Source organism: Vigna umbellata, chromosome 4 (assembly GCF_029865625.1).
Source record: "Vigna umbellata cultivar VRB3 chromosome 4, Vumbellata_1.0, whole genome shotgun sequence".
Taxonomy (NCBI): domain Eukaryota; kingdom Viridiplantae; phylum Streptophyta; class Magnoliopsida; order Fabales; family Fabaceae; genus Vigna; species Vigna umbellata.
The window spans coordinates 59710520-59737715 of record NC_142168.1 but is presented as its reverse complement, the minus strand read 5'-3'; the positions used below and the strand labels follow the sequence as shown (position 1 = coordinate 59737715).

General features: G+C 35.0%; 1 long non-coding RNA gene across 1 annotated transcript; it reads left to right on the top strand.

Moving 5' to 3' along the window:
• The first annotated feature begins 7139 nt into the window (after positions 1-7139).
• Positions 7140-12073, top strand: LOC148200742 (uncharacterized). Its single transcript, XR_015785726.1, has 3 exons — positions 7140-7458; positions 9024-9098; positions 11847-12073. It is a non-coding gene; the product is annotated as an uncharacterized LOC148200742 (long non-coding RNA).
• The last annotated feature ends 15123 nt before the right edge of the window (positions 12074-27196 follow it).

Below are 27196 nucleotides of genomic sequence, written 5' to 3'. Positions count from 1 at the left end.
CACAATTCTTCTTCCTGTAATCACAACAGGGAAACCAGCCAATCTTCACAGATTGCAAATTCTTGATCACGCAGAGTACACCTCTTTGTGCACATTGATCAGATGCTCAAACCCAACAAATCTTGCTTCTCAAGAAACCTCTAAGCCTTGATCACCACGGTCAACCTCTGGTTCTTGGAGCTTTTCTTTCCCCTGTAAGGAATCACAGTGTTTTCTGAAAGATATGAAAGTGTTAAAATCCAAAAGTCCTTACATAATTCAAATCAGCGTCAATTTATAGTATTACACACATCAGACACATTTCAATCGATTTAGCTATTAATCTAGTCGAATACACTTTGCAGTTATAACATACTAACAACAATCACAACATTGAATTGAATGCACATTTAATACAACCGACTTGCAATAAATGCTTGGTCAACATATTTAAAAATATGATCGGTATGTTAGTTGTGACAAGCATTTAACAGTTTTCAAAAACTTCACAGACTTAATCGAATACTAGAAGCATACAGTCGATTAAGTAAAACACTTAGAACAATTTTTGAAAACTTTTCTCTTCAAAATATCTCACAGCACACTTGAAAAGAGTTTGTGCAAACCCACGAGTTTTAATCGATTCATCCCATAATGTAATCGACTTAAAACTGTTGTTTTACCAACATTAAAGTTCAACCAAAGTGCTTGTGGTTTTTCATTTCCGAACACTTATGTTATGCATACACATATAAAATCACATATTAAACACAATGGTATGCTTTACACAACACAATAATGTTCACACATATGCTTGTACAAATATAACACAGTAAGCAAAAACATATAACATGTATAACACTGTATACACATGTGTTATTATTAATTATGTGTTGTCATCATCAAAAACACAGTCATCACTGAGATTGTGTAGGTTTTAGCTAAACCTGTGCTCCTCCTATCATCAATCTCAACAATCTCCCCTTTTTCTGATGATGCACAACCATGATTAATAAAATCACCTTCGTACACACATTCACAATCACAGATTATATCAAATTCTCCAATTACATCAAATTCTCCCTCTTTGGGCATTATAAAAAAAGATATACAATTTGTAATTGAAACATTGATAATCAATCAGATAAAGATGCATCAGTTATAGTAATTGAATGATCTAGATGCTCCCCCTATCAATGACAGTCACATGACATTTATGTTTTCTCCCCCTTAATGAAAACATGTGAACTAATCATCAATATGCAATGCTCCCCCTGTCATTACACATGTATTAATCTCAAAGCACAAATACATAATGCAAACATATCAGAGTAAGTATCAGAGCATATAAAAACATATTCAAACAATGTATCAGATCAAATTTTATCACTTCTTGTTTGAGCATATTGATACATGATGAATTATGAAAACATTTTAGTCTCTTATTATCTCATTAATCATATACACAGCGGATAAACATAGAGATATAAGATGAATAAACAATCAAGAGATAGTTAAACAGGTTTAAAGCTATCAGATATCATAAGTTTGGAAACTTCAAACCCAATGACGAAACCCAATTGATTTGAATATCATCATAATCAACTTTCTTTGCTGTACAACATTGTTGATTTTCCATTTGATCTCAGACAGCAAGCATTGTTCCTACATAACCTTTCAAGCTTTTCCAGATCAAGCTTTTTTAGCATTTATTCATTACAATAGTTAACACAGTTAATGTATGAATAAGGAATAATGTGAATGTAACAATATAATGAGCAAATTGCATTCATACACACATGATAAACAATTTCCAATCTGATTAAGTTGATATACACATCAAGTCATTCAAACACAGATTGAAAAAAAATAAATCTGATTTCATTAATAATCAACCAATGAGTACAATCAGATATAGACCAAAAAAGAATTATGGAAAATAATGCCAACCATTACAAAATAAAACATGAAAACATAAGATCGCAACAAAACAACTGATTGATTTTAAATTCTTTTCTTATTCTTCTTCTTCTTCAAGTAATTATTAAGAAGCATGTCATTGTTGCTCTCTTCACCAACATTGTCATCATGACTTTCATCTTCTTCCATCTCATTCGTTTTACTCCCTACTGGTGTACTACCTTCCTTACTAGAATCTCTTCATCTGCCACCTCCTCATTTTGAGCATCCAAAATCAGATGCTCTTTTATATCCAATGCATCTTGCCTGATTCCTTGGCAAACAATCTTTAAAGACCTTATTTCCTTTAGTATAGCATTTTCAAATTCAGATCGAGGTCTGTAGGAAATGGAAGATGATCCTACAACATCATTATCTTCTTCAATATACTCATCTTTAAATTACCAACCATCAGGAGTATGTTGTAGACCCATGTGGTGTAACGCAGATTTGTATATCATGTTTGTCCTGCCATATGACTCGCTTGATTCATTGACACACTCTACTCCAAAATGAATCAAAACATTGGAGATGAAGACACGATAAGGTAGCATGGTCGACTCCAATCTTGTTACCTTTAGCATGTTCTCAAATACTACAGTAAGTCAGTCAACTTAAATGTTCTCCTTGATATCCTTTAGAAGATATAGGTCTTCCGTAGTTGCTTGTGCATGGTTACTACCCCTTGACATCAATATCCAGGATATGACAAAGACAACCAACCTTTCATCCTTCTGAATCTGTCCGGTCTTATAGTGAGAATAGTCTTTTATTTCATCTGGATTTCTTAGACTATCCTGATATACTGAGAATTTATGAAATCCTTCTATGCCCAGATAACATTTCTCTCCTCCTAACTTGAAGCCAGCAATATTCGTCCATACTTTATCAGTCAGCTTGATATCTACACCCTTAACTCTGGAACAAAGTGTTCCATCACTTATTTTTGGATTAGAGTAAAAGACCCTTACAAGTTCAGGGTACCATGGGTCGACCATCTCAATGAATTTCTTTAAGCCTTGACGGCTCAACCAACTTTGAAACAAAAATTCCTCTTTCCTGAAAAAGCTAAGTTTTAGATATTTGTGAGTGATCAGCTTCCTCCTTTTCCAATAATCTAGGAAATTTGACTACGAACTATCGTCGTTGATCCATCTGTCCAAGTTTGATCCTTTCCTCATATTCTTGTGGCCTAGTGTCTTCACTCTCTTTCTTTGAGATGAAGAGGATGCCATTTGATATAGGGTGTGGAAGATAAAACTCAGAATACCAAAGAGGAAAGGATTTCAATGTTTACGGAGAAAGCGTGAGTGACAAATTTCTTTGTTTAGAGTTAATAGACCAGTAAAACTAATTTGGAGGGAACCCAAAATTTCCACTTACGTAGTAAAACAAAATTCAATCGATTTCAACAGTTTTAGGTTTTCAAAACAGAGGAGGCTCATAACAGAGAAATAATCGATTTTGTTAATTTGATAGTCAACTTTGTGTTTTACAAAGCATTTCCAAAAATAGAGAAACACATACAAAGAACATAGTCAACTCTATTCATAATACAATCGATTAAAAATCGCGTTAACAGATTTTCACACAAACAAATCAATCATACAAACATTTATCAATCATGCATATAACAATCATTCATACAGTTATTTATGATGCATGAATGGATGAAAAATAAATTGATACAGTTACCACAAGTAGATACTTCAGAGCTTAAAATTTGTTGCACTTGAAGTTCATCCTTGAGCTCTGTTTCTGGTACAGTAGTAGCTACTTTCCTGCAAAACAACTTAATGGTTTTGATGCAGGTACCCACACAAACTGTTTAGTAGGAATGAAAAATTTGTTTTAAAAAAGAGTGAAAGGTACCCTTGAGAACAATGCATAATTGAGCATCAATTTTCAACCAACACGTAATCGCAACGAAATCAATAGTTTTCATGTTCTGAGTAATATGATTAACATACATCTGACTCTTAAGCCAAAGTTTAACATCTCATGCCCAAATCGCATAATTATTGTCATCTAACTTATCAATAGATAAATGTTGCACATTGACATAGTTAGTATATATGGACGAGTCAGACATATTAGTGATGAAAGAGATGTCAGAAGGGGAAGAAGCCATGACCAAGCAAGAGAGAGTAAAAACCTAAAACCTGAAAGAGGCTCAATCAACACAACAGGATATATCTAAAGAAAGGAGGTTGCGACGAGTCCAACGAATGTGGTCAGCGCCGAAGAGGATGACACACGCACTGCCACTAACGGCTAGTATAGCGGAAGCAAATTGTGATTGGTGCATGAGAATGCGTCTGGACTCCAATGATAGTGATACCAACAGTATTCTGGTCGCTTGGGCGAGACGAGCAAAATCATGTGTTGTCGATTAAAACTGATGCTCGAACGATAGTGATAACGGTGGTAGCGACAACGACGATGATTGTAGTTGAGCACGAACGACGAACATTTTTCCAAAAAACTTGACTCTAGATATTTATGTTGAATATAGTGAAAATTATGTATAAAATTAATCTCTTTTGTGTTGAATATACACATAAAATTTTTTATTTACAATAAAAAAAATATGAACTAAACTCAAAATACAGATAAAAAATAATAACAAAGTAACTAAAGATAATACTCTAATATATAAAATATCTAATACTGTAATATATAAAAAGTTTACCTCTTTTTGTTTGGGTATATCAAGATGCTTTTACTTCTATATACTTAACTTTCGACATCATTAGACTTTATTTCCTCTTTAGCCCCAAATATTGTATTAGATTCAGTAATAATTACTATATAGTTTCCTTTCCAGTATATATCCTTACAAAGACTTTTACGCCTTAACAATTTATTTTATTGGTGGATATGGTCAACATTCATACTTTTGCAAAATAGAAATTGAATGTTTATGGTTAACATTCAATGGTATATTAAAAAGTATGGAAAGGACAATGAAGAAAAAAATTATAAATTTGCAATCAGAACAATACGTATGATAATAAAAACAAAGCACATAAAAGAAATAGAAACAGAAAAAAATAATGCATGCACTAGTAAAAAAACTAGATTTAAAATCGCACAAAAGGCCTCGTTTTCAGTGGAACCGAAGTCTATTAAAACGCGGTGGCAGTATTGTAAATAAGGTGAACTTTTCTGACTCGGTTCACACTGAACCGATGCCTAAAACCTAGAAAATTCTGCACATTTGACTTTAAGGCTGACAGTCAGCTCTATTGCCTCGGTCAACTTGGGATCCGAAGCAATACGTTTTTGAATTCCGCTATACTGCCTCGGTCATCAAGGAACCCGAAGCAATATGTGTTGTCCATCTGAACATCTGACCCATTTGGACATCTGTGCACATGATACGGCATCGGTTAACAACCACCGGGTGTATAAAGCTCGTCTACTACTTCGGTCAGCTGGAGACCCGATGCGATAGGTGCTGCCGTCACGTGATCTTGATGCCTCGGGTGACTGGTAAACCGAGGCTTATAACTTGTTTTTCTGGGCATCCTATAACTTGCTTTATCTTACCTCCAGACGCGTAAAAACATTTTTACGCTACTCTTGTTCCTCTTTCTTCTCCCCGCAAAACTGGTCTTTCTTCTCCAGTCACTGCCACCACGACCGCTGCACTCCTGGACCACGCCTCCACTGCCACCACTGGACCGCGCCGCCAACGCTGCACCGCTGCCACGGCGTTCATTCCGTTTCTTTGTTCTTCGTGGTAAGTTTTCTTAAAACTGCTCCCTTTTTGAAGTTCCACTGCCGCCATGTTCTTTATGATTGTGTTGGGTGAGAAAGATGCCATTGCTGGTGGATTTGCAGACTGTTGTGTCTCCGGAGATGTCGATTGTGAGGTGATTTTGGTGAAGGCTGTTGTAGATCTTGAGCTTAATCAGCTTGAGAGGAAAGCGTGTAGTTTGGTTGAGGAGTGGCTTGCTTCAGAAGCTCGCGGATGTGTTGTTGTTAAATAACTTTTCAGAATAAGTTTGGGTGGACCTGTTACGGGCTATTAATACTTCAAAACAAATACTTGCTTTTTTTTATGAATATCTTCTCTTTCTATATATATTATTTATATTTTTTATAACTTAAATATAATAAAAGATAAAGTAAGAACAAACAGTAGTTACATTAAATGATCGAGGAATCCCCATTACATTAAAAAATGAGATTTTTATAATTTAAAATAAAAGAATGAATGAAACACATTCAAACTGCTTTATGTTTCCTGCTTTGAATAGTTTAACAAGTTTATCTCACCTACAACGTGAATTCTGAGGTCAACTTCAAATTTAAAAAACACAACCGAGGCGGGAAAAAAAAGTCTACTGCCTCGGTTCCTGCTACAACCGAGGCAGTAGGGTGGGATATATTGCTTCGGTTAAGGCTGAATCGAAGCCAAATCCTTTACTTTTATGCCTCGGTTCTCAACCGAGGCCAAAAATATCAGACTTTTTGCCTCGTCTGCATATGCCTCGGTTCGAGAACCGCTGCCTATATGTAAAAATAACCGCTATCGTTTCTGTTTATTGTACTAGTGATGCCTTGTCTCCAAGTTCAAACGGTTACGAAGTTTTATTCTTTTCTTATCTTTCCTTTTGTTTAAATAAAATGTAATTGGTAGACAAAAACATTTTAAGTTAGTTTTTATTTTTTAAAAGATTTCAATTACGTCCTAAGTTCTAAAAGAAATTCCAATTACTTTTTAATTTTTGAAAGAGTGTTTCGATTATATTCTCTTTTTAAAAAAATATTTTAGATGTATATAGTTTGGGTATATCAAGATGCTTTTACTTGCATATACTTAATTTTAGACATTATTAGACTTTATTACAGCGCCAAATATTTTATTAGATTCAATAATAATCTTACTAGTTGAACAAATTTGTGGATATATCCACGCAACATTCATATTTTTATAAAATACAAATTGAATGTTTATGGTCAACATTCAATGGTATATTAAAATGTGTGAAAAGGACACTGAAGAGAAAAATTATAAATTTGCAATCAGAACATTGCGAATGATAATAAAAACAAGGTTTAAATATGTTTTTAGTCCCTAAATTATTTTCCGGCGGTTCTAGAAATCCCGAATAATTCCCGGCGGTTTATGGAAAACCGCCCGTAAAATATTCTTTTTTTAATTTTATAATACTTCCGCACCCATATCCCCTTCCCCGCGCCTTTGGTCATTCGTTTTAGTAACATCTGTTCTAGTTTCAGATATTTTGAACCCTAAAACCTTATCTTCGTGTTCATCAAAATTTCCCCCAAACCCTACCCCGTACCACAATCTTCTCCTTCTTGGCTTCTTCTTTGGCTTGGCTTCATGTTCGTCTTCTCTTCTTGCTTGGCTTCGTGTTCGTCTTCTTCTGCGAGGTGGAGCGTCGAGGTGGAGACGTCGAGGTTGAGGCATCGAGGTGGAGGCGTCGAGGCATTTGTGGGTTGAGCGAGTTCGAGGTGCTCTGGTGGGCTCCCGCACTGACCGTCAAGGTAAGACTGTGTTCAATCTTGGCTGTCCGGTTTTGGCTCTCTCGTTCTTTGTTTGTTCGATCGACTGATGTTCGATCTTTTTGTGGTAACTCAAAACATTTTGTCTCTGGTTTGGTCTAACACTTTAATAACAATTTTTGAAACATTGAACTCCACAATCTAATCTTGCCATGCCAAAATCTGATATCTTTGCATCTCGGCATCTAAAAGAATGTTAGCTTACCTTCAATCTGTTTCCGTGACTTCCTCGTTCTTAAACAGATGCACATAAGAATTACTAGTGTGACAAAGGCTATTGCTATTACAGTTAGAGAAGTGTTGCTCTTTCCTGCCAAAACAGAAACTTCAATAATTAATATATTTATAGGATTGAGGATAATAAATTAGTTCTCAACAAGTCTAATCACTTTCATGGAAAATAATTTTATCAAAAAGTGTTTCAATTTTGTAGGTTGAGAAACGGTAAAATGCACTAACTAATTTCTTAGAATTTATTAAAATCATCAAATTTTGAGTTTCAACATTTCAAGAAGGAGTTGACGTTTACCTTATATAGACAAGGTATCTATCGGAGGAAGAGGAAGAGCAGACACATTTGGTGCTGGTGCTGCTGGTATTTCAACATTGGTAGGATCATAGAAGTTGTATGTCTCATATCTGAAGTTACAACTAGGCCTTACAATTCGACCACCTTTCTTCAAACATTGAACTCCACCGTTGGAACAGAACTTGTAAGAGTTGCTTATAAGTGATGTGGCATGATGATACCCATTGAAAGTAAAATAAGACTTCATGAGAGTTTATTATAAGATCCTGGCATTGTAGTTGTTGTAATGCAATCTTTATAAAGGCCTACATATTGATGTTCAAAGTTGTTCTTTAACAATTTAGATGAGGCAAGGTAGTATCACTCTTGGTTAGGTGTGTTTGTTCATTATTCTAGCACTAATGCATTGGATCTTGTTAGAATTCTGGGTGTTTTGACGCGGTAGCATATCTTGTTCATCCTTGTTGAGTTCTTCTCTTCTTAGGAGAAAACCAACCTGTTTGCTTATTTATTTTATGCAGTGGGTTTTTCCTGGTTTCCTCTATCTAGGAACCTAACAGTCAGTCATCATGCTATTCTATTAGGATCGATAACTATGAATTTAATTGACGCTAAAAGTGTGTTCTATAAGAATAATGTGACTTTCTATGGAGTTGTTACCAGAGCTAGTTTTTGTATTTCTGTATCTGTAATGTGACACTGAAAACAACCTATTTTTTTCATCATGAAACAACACCATTCACTATCTGCTTTATCTGAAATGTTAATTGATTGTCAAATATTGATTTATTCAAGATAGTCCTGCTTAATAATTCTGAATCTGTGGCTGGCAGTAAGTCTTGGATTCTTTGATGATATTTATGTCCCTGCACATCATATGCCCTACCTAAACCACTTTGTTGAGGAATACTTTTGTTATTAAACTTACTTATAATTTAAGCATTTTCAGAAGATATCTTGTGTTGTTTGTAGTTCTACTTGCCATTTCTTATTTGTGAGTTTGGTTTTTCCCACATAGGCAGCAGAGTTCAATGTTCAAGCAGCTCAACAAGGGATTGTTTACATTGATGAAGTGGACAAGATAACTAAGAAGGTTCTTTTCTAATTTTAATGGCTAAGTTCATAAATGCAATATATAACCAAAAACTGTATATTCTTTTTGCTTGTTGAGAACTTAGTTTTTAGATTCAAAGTACTGTTTGTGGGGACTATTCATTTAGAGGATGCTGACTATTTTTATTAAGGGAAACTTGTACTGCAGATATTTAAGATCGACAATGTTGTAATGATACTGAATGTTGAATGTAAAAGGGCAACAAGAGAATATAATGTAGTGGATATCATCTATAAATAACAGAGGTTGATAGAGAGATCTGTTTGTCATTTTAATAAATGATTATACTTTCAGAAAATAGAGACCAGTAGGGAACATGGTCTCTTGAATACCCTAAATATTATTAAAGTTAATTTCTTTTATACTCAGTGTCTGTTAGTGAAAAAAAGAAAAGGTGGCTAGCTAGGTTGAGAACCTAGCTAATAATTTAGTTAATGACTGAACATTTTGGTGCAGCTACCTTTTCCAATTATTATTTTCCTTTAACTTCCTCCTTTGTGTCCTTTCAAAATAAATTAAACTTTGACCAACAGTCGAGTAATTTTGAGGTTCAAAGTAAGATGCCATCTATGCACTAGCCTAGTACCTGCTTGCACTAAAAAAAAACATTATTCACAGTAACATTACACCATATATATAGGTCTGGTTTACCACCCTTAGATATTAGGTCAGTAAGTAACACACTTGCTATTATTATTACATCTTCATTAAAAAAAAGTCCTATTCTTTATAAAGCATCTTTCTATAATATTTTGACATTAATATAAACACAAAAGCTTCTTTTCTCAATTTTGTTTTAGTCAAATCGATTAAGCTTTGTCATTAATATCCATTAAGGGAATAACAACTTGGTGAAGTAAAGAGCAGTTGAAGAAAACAATAACCTAATGCAGATTGATACCTTTAAACACTTGATTGGTTATGTGTAAAAATACAGATTTTTGTAGTATGTGTAATATTTGTTTTTCTCTTAGCTTATAGAAATATTCTTCATTTATTTATGCGGATAATATGGTGGGATTTAGATAGAATCCAATGCCCCAGTATGATTATAAGATATGATTCCTGGCATCTCAACCAACACCAAAGACAAGGGGTTATTAAAACAAGACACAACCATAATAAAAAAACATTATTCTAAGACATAAGTTATTATCATCGTCTCTAACTCAAAATTTTAAAACAATATTAATTTTCTTCTTTATATTATACTATTTTTATTTTTTCTTAAGTTAACTTCATGCTTAAATTCCTAGCAAGAAGAATATTTCTGGTACGCAGCTCCTTGGACTAATATGTGAAGAGAGGAGGATGTGGTTGTGAGAGAGAGAGTTGAAAAGAGGAGAATGAAATAAGTTGTGGGAATGGTGGTGGGGCATGAGATAGGAGTGTTTCTTTAAATCAATCATAGGAGGTGACCCTTGAAAGTTAAACCAGCACTGCCCACTCTGCATGTAGCAGAATTCTCCAAAGTTTTCAACTCTCCTCCAAATTAAAAATAGCCAGATAAAGTTACTAATAACCATATAACTAAAAGTACAAATGTTTTCACTAATGAAATAATTAGGAGACAGGAAAACAGAATTCAGGCATCAGAAGCACAAATGGTATATTATGTAGATGATGAGTTTGATAAAAATTGGTGCATCCCTGTACATATAAAGCCTAGAGACTTGTACAACATGGGTGAAGATGATGTTGACAAAGTTCATGAATGTGAACCGTTTCAACAACAAAACTTAGAAACATTATTTCCCGATGATGAAAGAAATATACCATTAACAAGGTTTTAATTTTAATTTTAATTTAGAAACATTATTCCCCTGCTTCCTCTCTGTGATGAACCAGTTCAATAATCCCATCTTCTCAACTACAATTTAATAGTATAACTTATCTCTAGATGGTCATGTGTATAATTGAAGCTGCTTTCTATTTGAATTAGTTTTGCACTTTATGTCTTTCTTCAAAGTATAAGTGAGGGGTGGATTTAAATAATGGTGGCTAGCACAAACAATGCTGAGTTATAGCCAAAAACTTCCTTCATTAGCCTAGAATCTAGGCTAGCATTAAGATGTTGCTATTGGGGGACATAAGGGCAAGGTTCTTTCAAATTTATATAGTTTATGATTAAGTGAGTGAATAATGGAAACCATGAGGTGTTGTGGTGACAGTGGATTTAGTGATATTAGGAGACAGAGGGGGCAATCAACAGTGATGTTTCTTCTACCTTGGAAATTGATTTCTTAGCATAATGAAAACATTACAGCATATAAGTTCTGGTGCTTCTGTTGGGTTGGTGGCTTGTATTAGGAGTAGAGAAGGGAAAAGGGTTCTTAAGGAGTTTATTAAGGAGTAAGGGGAGCAGTATTAGAATCACATGTTAATTGTATGGCTAGGAAGGTGATTCTTCTTGTCTCCTGTGTTTTTTTTTTCTGCATGCATCTGCACCTTAAACAACATTTCGTTTCAAGAACAATGTACCTAGCAAACATATTTTCCCATAGACAGCATAACAGAGGCTAGAAATACTTAATGCACAAATAATATTGTCATTTTGGAGTGATTTTTCTCGATAACTTAACAAGAGAGATAAAAAGATAACATCAAGAATTATGAGGTAAGATGAAAGTATCTAGTTTTATGTCTACAAACTCTCTGTTTTAGTCTATACTTTTATGATTTTTTTTATTAAATATATTATCGACTAACTATTATGTTATATTGTAGGTATCTGATCAAGGGAGTGCGCCAAACAATGGATGTAATGAAGAAAAAAATTAGATATTGTTATTGAATACTTTTATGAGTCATACTTTTAGTATTGAACATCTATATTGAACATATGTAATGAACCTCTTTCTTTTTAATTTTTATGTATGAACAATTAGTTGTATGAATGATATTAGGTTGAACAATGTAGTTTATTTTATACAATATTATTAAATTTTAGTTCATATTAATTTATTGTTTGTTTTGTCAATAAAACCATTTTTATTATAATCTAATTTTATTACAATAAAAAAAATGAACTATACAAATTCCCGGCGGTTTTAAAACCCCGGTAAACTAAACCATCAAAAGTAGGGGCCGTTTTGAGATAACCCCGGCTAGTTCCGGCGGTTTTTGAGTAGTCCCGCTATTTCCGGCGGTTTTCATAAAGCCCCAACTAATTCCGACGGTTTCTACAAAACCCCTGGAAATTCCAGCGGTTTCTACAAAACCCCTGGAAATTCCGGCGGTTTCTGGGAACCCCCGCTAATACTGGCGGTTTTTTCAGAACCGTCGGTACTTGCTTGGCGACGGACGATTTCCCACCGGTTTTTCCAACCGCGGGAAATATGATTTGCGGGGTTAAAACCGCCGGTAACATTTTAAAAAACCCCCGGTAAAAATACAGATTTTTGTAGTGTTATTATCTTAATTTTAATTCTATTTATATATATGTTTTCTTATTCAATTCAATCATAATTTTTCTAAAAATAGAACAATATTGACTACCTCCAAATTGTAATAAAATTTATTATTTGTATAATGTTATACTAATATTTTTATGAAGAATTATTTTTTAACATATTACACTATTATATATTATTAAGTCATGTTTTGTTAATCTATGTTTTTTATAAGATTAAAACTAAATAAGTATAAATATTTTTTAAAAATTAATATATTATTAATCAATATTTTTTATAAGAATAAATTAATTAATACAATTTATATAAATAATAAATTTGGTCCTTTTTAATTAAGATTAAATTTATTATTTGTATAAATGTTATATTAATATTTATATAAAAAAATTAGTGATTAAAGTTATGTTTACCAAAACATGGGTTAATAATATATAATGTAATATGTTAAAAAGTTATTTTAGTAATATTTATGCAAATAATAAATTTTGTCTTGAATTGGATAGGGATAATATTGCTTTCTTTTGAGAAAAAAAAGAAGGATTAAATTGAATCAAAGACAAATATAAAAAACTAAATTGAAATCAAGACAATGACATTTGATACTGATTCATGATAATATTTTGTCATGTGTCATACTAGGGGCCTGACATATGGCAACAAAATTTCTTAAAAAAAATACATATTGATATGTGACAATGTCATTAATGTTGTTTGTTTTTTTTTTCTCAAAAGACTTTAGACTTTTTTTTCATAAGTCAGGGATTGAATTTTTTTTTTCAAAAGTTAGGATACAATTGGAGCTTTTTTAAAAGTGATAAAACATTCTAATCAAAGTGGGACCAAACGAGTAATTAAGCCTTTAAATAAATAAAATTTAGCCTCTTATTGACAACTCAAAATTACTCATATATAATTAGATATTCTGTTTTACATTTAAATTGTTTTGTTTTCTGATTCCATAAATTTAGGTCATGTTGACCAGAGATATAGGAGGCTAACAGTTTAGCTCCTTAATTTTAGGAAACCACCAACACTTCACGCATGGAGTGGGTAGGATTTTTGCTTCTGAATATTTCTTTAAATAGTTGTAGTTCATTTTTACAAAGTGTGAAATAAGAAGCATCTGTTTCAGAAATCTTATTTACCTGTGTCAGTTAACAATCTGGTATCAGAGCTCCGTAACAGGGGCCTGAACCAGAAATTCTGAGTGAGTTGGGTGGTGAGTTGAGTGATACACCGAGGGTTTTTAAATCAAAAATTGGGTAGAGAGTGAGTGGAACAATCATTTGGAAGAATGGTTGATTCAAAGTATGCACAACCTACAATTCCTAAATTTGATGGACATTATGATCATTGGGCAAAACTCATGAAGAATTTCCTTCGATCAAAGGAATATTGGCATTTGGTGGAACATGGAGTAAAGGTTGTTCCAGACAAAACTACAGTATCAGAGGCAGAAATTAAAGTCATGGAGGAGTAGAAACTTCAGGATTTAAAGATAAAAAACTATCTCTATCAAGCCATAGATAGAGAAATTTTGGATACTATTCTCAATGATGAAACGTAAAAAAATATATGGGATTCCATGAAGCAGAAGTTTCAAGGTTCAACACAAGTCAAACGTGCTCAATTATAAGCCCTAAGCAAAGAGTTCGAAACGCTACAGATGAAGGAGGGAGAATCTGTGAATTCTTATTTTGCCAGAACATTGAAGATTGCCAAAAGCATGAAAGCTATTGGAGGAAGTATGCAAGAAAGTGTCATAACTGCGAAAATCCTACGGTCTATGACAATCCAATTCAATTATGTGGTGTGCTCCATTGAAGAATCAAATAACTTGGATTCCATGACAATAGACGAATAACAAAGTAGTCTATTAGTTCATGAACAAAGAATGATACTTCCAACAACTGAAGAACATGTTATGCAAATCCTAGTAGATGACAGAAGTGGAAGAGGAAGAAGTAGAGGGGGATTTCTAGGTAGAGGAAGAGGAAGACAATCATTCAACAAGGCCGAAGTTGAATGCTTCAAGTGTCACAAGTTTGGACATTTTCAATATGAATGTCCTTTGTGTGAAAAGAAGGCACATTATGTTGAAATGGAGGAACAAGAGGAAGAGGTCCTGCTGATGACCTCGGTAGAATGTAAAGAAGAAAAGAAAGATAAATGGTTCTTAGACTCAGGATGCAGTAACCACATGAGTGGTAACAAGGAGTGGTTCTCAACACTAGATGAGAATTTTCAACACAAAGTAAAGTTGGGAAATGATACCCACATAGCTTTGAAGGGAAAAGGAAGTGTTCGAATGATGGTGAATTGAATTATACATGTTATTACACATGTATACTATGTTCCAGAACTCAAGAATAACCTATTGAGTATAGGGCAGCTGCAAGAAAAGGGATTAAGCATCATAATTCAGAACAATAAGTGCAATATTGTTCATTCAAAAAAAGGGTTGATTTTGGAGGTACATATGAGTGCAAACAGGATGTTTTCTCTGACAACAATCATGAAAGGGGAACCAACAACAATCATAAAAGGGGATCTGACAACCTGTTTTCAGACAAATGAAGAAGACAGCTCCCAACTCTGGCATAATAGACTATGGCATTTAAGTTATGATGGCTTAAAATCTTGTGTCACTAAGCAAATGGTGACTGGACTATCAACAATCACAACCCCTAAGGAGCTCTGTGTACATTGCTTGGTTGGAAAACAACACAGAAATTCAATATCAAAAAAATGTATGTGGAAAGCATCTAAACGGCTACAGTTGGTTCATGCAGATTTATGTGGACCCATTCAGCCAACATCCAGTAGTAATAAGAGATATATCCTAAGTTTTATTGATGACTTATCACGTAAAACTTAGGTGTATTTCTTAAAGGAAAAATCTGAAACTTTCTCTTTCTTTAGAGATTTCAAAACTTTGGTAGAAAAGGAAGTAGGAGAAAGCATCATCTGCTTAAGAACTGACATGGGAGGTGAATTTTCCTCAAAAATATTTGATGAATTTTGTGGAAGTGAAGGGATAAGGAGACAGTTGACTGCTGCCTATACTCCCTAACAGAATGGGGTTGCTGAAAGAAAGAACCGAACCATCATGAAAGAAAGAATGGGGTTGCTGAAAAAGAAAACAAAAGCAAAGATAACCTAAAACCTACCTTTGAGCTCGCCATAACACTGACCTAATCTAGTTCTTTCAAATTTGTTCATCTATTTAAATTGTCGCCACCTAAATGCAGCTCCCAGCTTAGTTTATGTTTCTCTGTTTATTCAGAACTCCATGCTAGATTGCTACTTTTCCTTTGTCAGATACACTTAATGAGCCAACACTACTAGTGTCCCGGGGAAGTCAAAGAAATCCAATTTTTGAAATCTTCAAGATTCTGGTAAGCATACTAAGTTATGTAAGAATTCATTCAGTGCCGCTGGCTACAAATAACAAAAGCCAAGACAAATTTTATGGAGTTTCAGTCATGGATGCATTTAAAAAGGATACGCAATTCAAAACCTGAACAAAATTCTAAACTCAAGATTCAATCAGAATATCATAACAATTTCAAGAAGCTTAGAGCAAAAACTGTGGGGTTGGGAACAAAATGCGAGTGGACTCATCCTGACAAAATGAATGATGTATATGAATGTGAGATAAGAAATGTTATTGGGATGACTGAGTAGGGAAGAGAAGAGAAGATATTGTCAGAACTCAAAATCCTAACTACCACTGCTCGATCTTGTTCATGCACCGCTCGGCCTTAGTCATGCCTCCGCTCGGTTGTCAGGACTCAATTCACCCACCGCTTCACCGACCGCTCGGTCTCGGTCATGCCTCACTGGAAATGCATCCTAATAGTAAAAGCTCCATTCAGGATGCACAACTCAATGCAATTGAAGTTTTCAAAATCATCAACACAACAGGCAGTCTTGCTGAACCGAACCTAAACCCTCTTCCACAAACCCCTAATAAACAAATCTCAAAGAAGAAAAATAGCAGCACCAAGAGACCCCTAACTGCTGAAGTTGTTAGTGCAGTTTTCGGTGTCGTTTTCCTCTCCCTTATCACCTTTTTGTTCCTCATCAAACACAGAAAGAACGTTTATGTCAACAAGGCTCCCAATAAAAAATACGGAACTTCTCTGGGATTTGGTTCATCGTCACTACCCACTCACCTCTACCGCCACTTCTCAATTGCGAAAATCAGAGCAACAACCAACAACTTCAATAAACTCTTAGTCGTTGGCGTGGGAGGCTTCGGTAACGTGTGAACGAAGACTCTTCTGTAGTGAACGAAGACTCTCGAGAAATTACACCTCTAGCGGTGCAAAAGCCACAAGGAGAGAGCTTTGGAGAGGGAAGGTCGATCGGCGACGAGACTTTTCCAATGCGGTAGGCGCTTGGAGCGGGTTCTCAACAGTAACGACAACCTTTGGGTAACTGTTAAAGATTGACTAGATTGAAACGTTTCGGAAAAAAAAGAAAATGGATGTGGCTCGTCATTTGCCACATCAACGAAAGCTTAACGTCGTTCAATTTTAAGGACTAAAAATAAGAGTTTTAAAACTAAGATGATGAAAATGAACAAACCTTTCGAAGAGAGATAAAACCCAAAATTATTTAATAGTTTAGGAACTAATAACATATTTAACCCTATTTTTAATTATCCTTCAAATTTGTTTCCATTTTAAATTATTCTTATTGTTTTTTGAAAAAAATTATGCTCATATATGCCAAACTTGTTACTATTATAATCATCAAATTGGTGAAAATATTCGCTTTTGTATTCAAGTGATACCAAATTGTTAATGATTTGTGAAGACGACACAGAAGATGAAATACCAACCCAGAAGTCTTTCTGAAAAACAAATCTAAGAGATTGCTTCATGTAAATTTCATCTTGCAAATCGCAGTTAAGGAATGAATTGTTTATATCTAGTGGATAAAGAGGTATTCTTGAAGAGTCACCACAACTATAAATAAACTAAAAAAATCATATTTGCCATGAGAGAAAAAGCATATATATGGATGGATCAAATGCAATGGTAACAAAATAGATGTAAGAAGATATCGTAGCCGAAGAAGACATTGATGAACGAGAGAGAATCCTTAAAAATCCAAGATTCTCCAATCAAGACACTTAAAATAGGAAAAAGAGTAACCTCGATGCTTTAAATAGCTGCGTACAACTCACGCACAACGAACTTGAAAGAGGAAAAAGAGCGACCTCAATATTCTAAATTGTTGCCTAGGAAGAAAAGAGACATGTCACATGCACGATGAGAAAAGGAACATATCCATAAGTAGTTGCAATCGTAGACAACGACACTGCCGACAACAGTAGACACTATTATTATTAAAACAAATTATAAAATGAATTTAATTACTTTTAAAGGATATAAAAGTTTTAACATTTAGTATTAGAAAGTAAGTTTTTAAGCATAACTCAACCCCACAAAATCAGTTTGTAAGATGAGTTTGCACCTCACTTATATATTGGTATTGGTGGTATGATAGCAGCCTGACAACAGGTGGAAACAGAAATGCCCACTTAGAACTCGCTAGGATAGGCTCTAACCATGACTCTGATATCATATTAGAAAGTGGGTTTAAGGCTAAGTCAACCCCACAAAATCGACTTGTAAGATGAGGTTTGCATCTCACTTATATATTATAATTTGACTTTATCTCTAGTTGATGTGGAATTAATAACATACTCCCTTCACGTCGAGGTATAAATATTTATACCTCGGCGTGAAGGGAATGTGTTAAAAGTTCTACATCGACTAAAAATAAAACCAATTCATAATTTATAAATGGAGACAAACTATCTATAAACCGATTTTGTACAGTTAAATTAGGTTTTAAATCCACTTTCTAATATTTAGAATGATATTAATAAAAGAAAGTGGAGGAAATTTAAGGATAATATATGCCCTGGAATTTTGTTGGTAGCATTTTTTATAAAACATATTTGTGGAAAACAAGTCTGAATCAGATCTAGACCTAGTCATAATCATAATAAATAGAGATGGTGAATGCTGACAACCACTGTACAGATTAAATAATTGAGTCTGACAGCTGTTTTCAAATAGGTTTAATGTCTCCGTAGGTCCCTATTTTGGTCATGAATTTCAAATAGGTCCTCGTCATTTTCGGCGTATCAATTGAGTCCTTGTTTTTGTAAAATTGAATCAATTACAGGCCTGCCGTTAATTTGGACAAACGGCCGTTACGGTATTGGTTAGGTGGCATGGTTGAGTGCAGTAACTAATCAGACGTGGCATTTAAAACGGTTTTTGTATTAAATAATTGGTATGCACGTCTGATTATTCAGTTTTGGGTAAGGGCATACTAGGAAATTTGAAAAAATTCAAGGCCAACAGGTTTTAATTGACGAATGCACATGAGATTGGGGGAAGAAATTGAGGATTTTTAATATTAGGGTTCGCGTGAGAGGCCAAAAATGGGATCCTAAGTTGGATCCAAAAATCAGGTGTATCTTTGTTCGATTGGAAGTGGGAGGGTGCGCGTTCTTTGTTGGATTCGAAGTGGGAGGGTGCGCGTTCTTTGTTCGATTCGAAGTTGGAGGGTGCGCGTTCTTTGTTCGATTCGAAGTGGGAGGGTGCGCGTTCTTTGTTCGATTCGAAGTACGAGGTCGAAGTTGTAGTTTTGCGACGCAGCAGGGTGTAGTACTAGTTGTTCGAAGAGAATGTCGAAGGAGCACTCTTGGTATTCATCGAGTTGCAGTGCCAGGCGGAAGGAAAATGGTACGCCTTCACCGATCTGCTACTGTGGTCAAAGTTGTGTGGTGAGAACTGCCAAAACTACGAAGAATCGGGGCAAGCAATTTTGGGGATGCTCCAAGTATAAGGTATGTTAGATTCAACTCAACCTAATCAAGTTCTGGTACTGTTTGTGAGAAGAAGGTGGTACTCCCTAATGAAGTTGAATGCTGTCTTTACAGAATGGTGGTGAAGAAAGTGGTTGCAACTTCTTCGAATGGTGCAATGATATTGGTGGTGACGAAAGGGGAAGTTTGTTCAACAGTGAAGGAAAGAAAGAAACACTAGTGAAGAGTGAAGACATGGATAGTACTAGGAAAATGATACTGAATTTACAAAAATCAGTTTTCATTGTTGAAAAGTTGATGAAGGTGGTGATGTTGTTGGTGTCTGTTTTATCTGTAATACAGATAGTTTTAGTTTCAATGTTGATGACGAAAGGATGATTCCTTGTAACTTTGTTGTAGGTTTGGTCTGTTGTAATGAAATTAATGAAATGAATGAAATGGAAGAGTTGTTATAAATTCAGTCCATATACTGTGTACAAAATTGTTGCTAAATTACACAATTGTTATAATGGTAAATCATATTTATAGAATAAGCAGTTTCATTGTTGAAATGCTAAATTACAGCATTGTTATCCTGATCAGACCACAATTTGATTGTTACATTGCTGAGATACTATTGAATAAGCAGTTTCATTTGATAGCTAAATTACGAGCGCCCTCTTAGCTCGCTGGACGAGCGTCCACTGCGGGTCCTCGCTGGACGAGCGTCCACTGCGTGTCTTCGCTGGACGCGCGTCCACTGAGCGTTTTTTCTACCGTGTGTATCGCTCGTCAAACTAGGTCCCTGTTCCCTAGCGTTCGGTTTAGTCGTCCTCCCTCGTGTACCGCTCGTCCACCTACGTCCGTGCTCAAGACCTTTCGGTGTGGTCGTCCTCCCTTGTCTAGCGGTCGTCCAACTACGTGCGTGCTGAAGACCGTTCGGTGTGGTCGTCCTCCCTTGTCTAGCGCTCGTCCAACTACGTCCGTGCTGAAGAGCGTTCGGTGTGGTCGACTTCCCTTGTCTAGTGCTCGTCCAACTACGTTCGTGCTGAAGAGCGTTCGGTGTGGTCGTCTTCCCTTGTCTAGCGCTCGTCCAACTACGTCCGTGCTGAAGAGCGTTCGGTGTGGTGGTCCTCCCGTGTGTAGCGCTCGTCCAACTACGTCCGTGTTCAAGACCGTTCGGTCTGGTCGTCCACCCTCGTGCATCGCTCTTCCAACAACCTCCGTGCTGCAGAGCGTTCAGTCTGGTCGTCCTGTATCGTTGTATATAAGACGTCCGTCCAAGAAGGAAATTGTAATATAACCAAAACATTTTAATACATCCAAAACAGTTCCTGGTCATTGACAAAATAGTTCCTCTCATTGTAATACATCCAAAACAGTTCCTGGTCATATCCAAAGTAGTTCCTGCTCATTGTAATACATCCAAAACAGTGTAATACATCCAAAACCATACATAGTTGGCATCATTGTAATACATCCAAAACCATACACACATCTATAGTTCAGCAAAATTACAAAGCAGTAAAACAATCAACCTTGTTCCTTAGACTATTACATAACCAAAGTTCCTTAAACTTGGCATCATTGTCATTTATACAGACATCTATAGTTCAGCTTCCTCATCATTCATACACACTTCAGATAATTGCGATGATGGCATGATTGGTTCTTGGGTTGCTTTCGGGCAACGACTCCTGTTGTGCCCAACCTCCCTACATATCCTGCATCTCTTCCGCAAACCACCCTTGCTCACTCGTGAATCATCCTTTCTGATCTCCCACTGCTCCAGTCTTCTTTTCCTTTTAGGTCTTCCAGGCATAACCTTTTTCCTAGGAGGCATGACATCCGGATATGGTGTTAGGTCCCACATGTTGTTGCCGTTGATGGGATATACGATTGATGCATAGGTTTCTTCATAGGTGGACTTTAGAAAGCAAGCCGGAATGAACTGCTGGCCATCAATATTAAGAAACTTCATTGCGGCAAGGGAGTGACAACATGGAATTCCTGTGATGCTCCATCTCCTGCACGAGCATGAGAACTCGTCTATGTTTACAACAATTTTTTCTCCACTTTGGGAGACGTGTCTTACTTCAAACAGTTTATGTGCTGACCAACTATAAAGAAATAAAAAATTTAAACAACACATTTAAGTGGCTGACATAAAGTTTACCAAGGAATGAATAAACATTTATGAAGTTATGAAGAAAGTTACCTAGGTATCCAATTCTTGGTTGCTTGGGATTCCTTTGTAAATCTGGCCTGGATCTTTGGACAAATTGGTCCTGAAAATGATTGTATCTTAGCCCTGTTTTTTGCCCATCTTTGCATTATGTATACCCTAATTTCTTCCAGCATTGTTATGATTGGTTTAGTCCTGGTGTGAACTAAGACACTGTTGAAAGCCTCACTGATATTGTTGACCAATGTGTCACATTTTGGTGTTGGACTGAATCTGGACCTTGACCAATATCTACAACAGATGATATATACACATGTTAAAACTGCAACTAATATGGACAAACATAAAATAATATACAAAGGGCAAAAATAATTAATACAAATTGTCAACCTTGGAGGGATGGCAATCAAATGCTTGAATGCGTCTTCATTTATATCTTTAATGTTTCTCATCTCCCTTTCCCAGTTTTGTGGATGAGTGGCAGTAGCTGCCCTCCACTCAGCTGTTTCAGATTTTTACCAGGAAACTTTTTCCTAAAGTTTGAATATAAGTGTCTGACACAAAATCTCTGGTCAACACCTGGGAGTAACTGTTGTATGGCTGGTAGTAGACCCTGTGGTGTTAACGTAAATGATTTATCACCATATCAAATTAATGAACCAATATACGAAAGAAGCAATTTAAATATGATTATTACCTTTTGTTGGTCCGAGACAAAAGTAATTGAAGAACACACTTCTCCACCACCAAGATCATCAATTAAAAGTTCCAAAAACCACATCCATGAATCTTTGTTTTCGACTTCTACCACCGCATATGCAATGGGCAACATTTGATCATTTCCATCCCTCCCAACAGTCGTCAACAGCTCACCACCATACTTCCCTTTCAAAAAGGCTCCATCTAATCCAATTATTGGCCTACAGCAGACAAAACTGTCTTTGCATGCCTTCAGACAACAGTAAAATCTCTTGAAAATTAACTCACCCTCATTATTCTCAACATGGACCTTAACTGTAGATCCTGGATTTCTTTCCAACAACTCATGCGCATAATCATATATCCTCTTATATTGTTCATTAAAGGACCCATCAATTTCATTAGAAGCAATAGCTTTGGCTCTATAAGCTATAGACCTTGATATACCTATGTTCCACTTCCTTTGAACTTTTTCACGAATATCAACACCCTTCATCTTAGGATTTTCCTGAACTGTTTTCACCAACTTTTTGCTCAACCACTTGGCGTCAACTAACTTCAGGTTGAACTCCCTGCTGCATGTATGAATGTCTTTTTTAGTTCTCAGCTGCCATGATTTTACAGCCTCCATATAACCAAAGTATATGGTCCATGGGCATTCTCCTTTTGCACCAAAGCACTTCATCCTCAATCTTCTCTTGTCATTTTTTACAAACTTTATATTCCTCCCATTTTCCAAGGCATACCCTTTTACAACATCTAAAATATCTTGCTTTTCTGCAAAAAAAGTCCCAACTTCCCATGTAAAGTCTACCATACTTTTTGGCATACAAAAAATACCAAACCTCCCATAACCTTCACTGTCATTAACCTCTTCATCACTATCTGTTGCACTAAGAAATTCCTCAGATTTCCACTCAAAATCTGACAATCCTCTATCGTCATGATCATCACATTCAACACTGACATTATCACGGTCATCATCACTATCATAAAGACTTTCTACTTCTACTTCTGCTTCGACATTACAATCTACATCACCATCTATATCACATTCAACACTCACATCTACTAGGCCCTCTAAGCACTCATTAATTCCATGTACATCACCTTCTTCAGTAGATGTACTCCAACTACAAACATAAACTTCTTCCTCCACGACTCCTTCACACACATTCAACTCTTGCTCTTCTTCAACCTCATGCAACTCTTCTACGTGACCATGACCTTCAACCTCTACTTCAACAGCACCACCATCTTCTTCACCCTCGTTCACCTCTTGTAACTCACCATCTACTTCAACAGCACCACCATCTTCTTCACCCTCGTTCACCTCTTGTAACTCACCATCTACTTCAACAGCACCACCATCTTCTTCACCCTCGTTCACCTCTTGTAACTCACCATCAACTACATCATTTACTTCAACACCGTCACCATCTTCTTCACAAACATTGACCTCTTGTAAGTCACCATCACCTTCACCATTTACTTTAACAGAATCACCATCTTCTTCAACCTCTTTTTGTACTGTACCATTACCTTCAACTTCTCTTTCATCATTAGTAATGTCTTCAAGCATATGAATGACTTCGGGATCAGAAACTACATGGACAACATATAAGTGAACTTCACCATTAAGCCTAGCTAAGTTAGCCATATGCATGGCACCTCTGTCATCAATCAATTGTTCCAACCTATTTTCCAACACTAAACCCCCTCCTAAACAGTACCACAAATTTTTAAAATTCTCATATCCTAAACTTTTGACTACACTGACAATCACAAAAAAACTCCACGTGTCAGGGTCAAAGGACAAAGTTGTTGTCTCCCCTTCATACTTTAGGGTACTATCATTAATGAACTTTCCTCCATGGTGGAACACACACACAATAGCGTCCTCCATTACGCACAACACAAAATAAATATATCTACAGACCTATTATGAAAACATATCACGACAAAAAAAATATATATTAAAACAGGCACAGAGATCAAATAACTTTAAACATACGCACTCAGACAAAGTCAAATAACTTTAAACATACATGGGGGACCACCAAAATGCAATCAAAACCAGAGACCAAACCATACAGCAATGGGGGACCACCACAAGTGATTGTAGTTTCGATTGAATCAAAACGAATACAATAAAGCAGAAACACTTACCTCCACTGACCACGTGCTTCAGCTTCTTGCTTCCAACAACAAAAGGACCCACAGACACCGCCCACTGCATGCACTCTGCCGCTTCAGTCTCGAACTTACGATCGCGATTTTTGGCCTCTCACGCGAACCCTAATAATAAAAAGGTTTAATTCTTTCCCCAATCTTAGTTGCCCTTTTAATTTTTTCAAATTTCCTACTTTACCCTTACCCAAAACTGAATAAACACACGTGCATACCAATTATTTTATACAATAACCGTTTTAAATGCCACGTCTGCACTCAACCATGCCACCTAACCAATACCGTAACGGCCGTTTGTCCAAATTAACGGCAGGCCTGTAATTGATTCAATTTTACAAAAACAAGGACTCAATTGATACGCCGAAAATGATGAGGACCTATTTGAAATTCATGACCAAAATAGGGACCTACGGAGACATTAAACCTTTCAAATAATAGTGGTTAGGAAGAATAAATATTAGAACTTAATATACCATCAAGACCGAAGTTAATAATAATTAAGAATTTACATAAACAAAGTTGGACCTGTTCTCTCTTTCTCAGAAGCCACATAATTGTAAGCCTCTGGTTGCTTCAACAAAGTTGGACCTGTTCTTCAATTTATTTTAACGGATTTACAAATAAGTAAAACCACATATTTAAAAGAAAGGGTTAGATTTTCATTTTCACAAAATAAAAGAAGTAATGTGGACGAATTTTGTAATTGTCGTATGATTTGTTTTTTTAATTCCTTTTACATTTTACAGTTGTATGAGATGCAGGAGATTCATTTGTTATAAAATAAAAATAATAATTATTTTCATAATAATAATAATAATAATAATAATAATAATAATAGCTTTTTAATTACTCCACCCAACTAAAGAACTTCACCTTCATCAATAATCTTTGTCAGTGTTCGAACCTAAAAACGCAGTCTGGCAAAAACCTACAACCAAAAAAACCTACAACGAAAATGCATTATGGTCGTTATAAAATAGGGTTAAATATGTTTTTGGTCCCTTAACTTTTAACAAAAATTGAAATTAGTCCTTTTTCATAACTTTGGTCTAATTTAGTCTCTAAATTTTAGAAATGTGTGAATTTAGTCATTTTAACTAAATTTTGTTAGGTTTATTTGATGTTTCAAGTACGTTTCATGATAGTATTTGAGTTGTTTATACCATTTGACACATTTTTGTTTTAATATTCACTTAGAAATGCATTTGAAACATCAAATAAAGTTAACAAAATTTGGTTAAAAGGACTAAATTCACACATTTCAAAAGTTTGGGGACTAAATTAGTCCAAAGTTTTGAAGAGAAACTAATTTCCAATTTCGCTGAAAGTTAAGACACTAAAAACATATTTAACCTTATAAAATATAAAGGATAAACTAATATTTTGAAGAAAAAAAATCAAAGTACAATAATAAATCGTCAGAGTAGAGAAAGAAAAAGCTCAGTTTCTATTATTGGACCAATAGATTGACCCCAAAATTTTAATAGTAAATTTCACATTGTACTCATTCATTCATTCATCATGTTTTCTTCCTGCACCCTTGTAGCCTTATTGAAATAATCTAATTATTCATGATAAAAAATTTAATAAAAAGAAATCTAAAATCACTTCACTTCCACTTGTTCTTGTGTGTTCCTCTGCACAACGCCACAACACCCACCTTATCCTCTCCACATCTATTTTTTTCCATCAACGGTAAAAAGCTTTTGAAAATGAAAGTGTTTGAACTATATAAAAAGTAATTAGTCTTTTCAAACTATTTAATCGAACACTTCAATTCAATACAATATTTAAAAGTATTTTATTATCTTTATTTTTTTTATTAATTCTTTATCAACTTTACATATCACTACAAATAAAATAAACATTATTGATAGTCAAAATTTGTTGAAAGCGTAAAAAAATAGTTGGAAATAACTTATTTTGAAAAATTTCTGATGAACCAAAATCTATCAATAAAATGCAGTTGGGAATATGTTATCGACGGCAATGTTGGTAAATATTAAAGAAAAAATTCGTCAATAATTGTTGAAAAAAAAAATCTATCGATAAATTTCATATCACAAGTTAATTTTTCTCTTTCTTCTCTTCTTTTTTTTTTTCTTTTAGGAATGAAAGTATTTATTTTTCATCATGCAAATGCTTCTACACCCCTCAAGATTCAACTCTCTCATTTTCTTAACCTCCATAATAAGGTTTTGGTAGTTTAGATCAATGGCCTCTCAATTAATCTGAGAATGAAAGCTACCACCAAAACCAAGAGTAGGAGACAATGAGATAGTGATGGAGATGAACATTTCAATCATGCTTCATTAAGATCAAATATGGGTATAATAGAGTAAAAAAAACATAAATAAATGCCTACAATCCACCAATACTCAAAGCAAAAAATGCTCTCAAATATAAACAACAAAGAAAGAGAAACATAAAAAGAAGCAATCATGAGAGACAAATTTCTCTAACCACAAACTTCCAATTGGAAATTTCAACTATCAAACTAAAGAACTATATATCATGAAGGTGCTGCAAAAATTTTAGTTTGATCCAATGAGGAATGAAACAAGAATCACAGTATCAATAAGATGACTATGTGAATTTGCTAACAAATTTTCTCTCTTTTTCTTCTTCCAAAGACAAAGACTTTTTCACACTCTCTTTTGATTGAAAATATCTCTCACCTCTTAGGTTAAGCGCGTGAGAAAACGAGTTTAACTAAACTGGACTTTTCATACGCAACGCTATCACCAAATTTGAA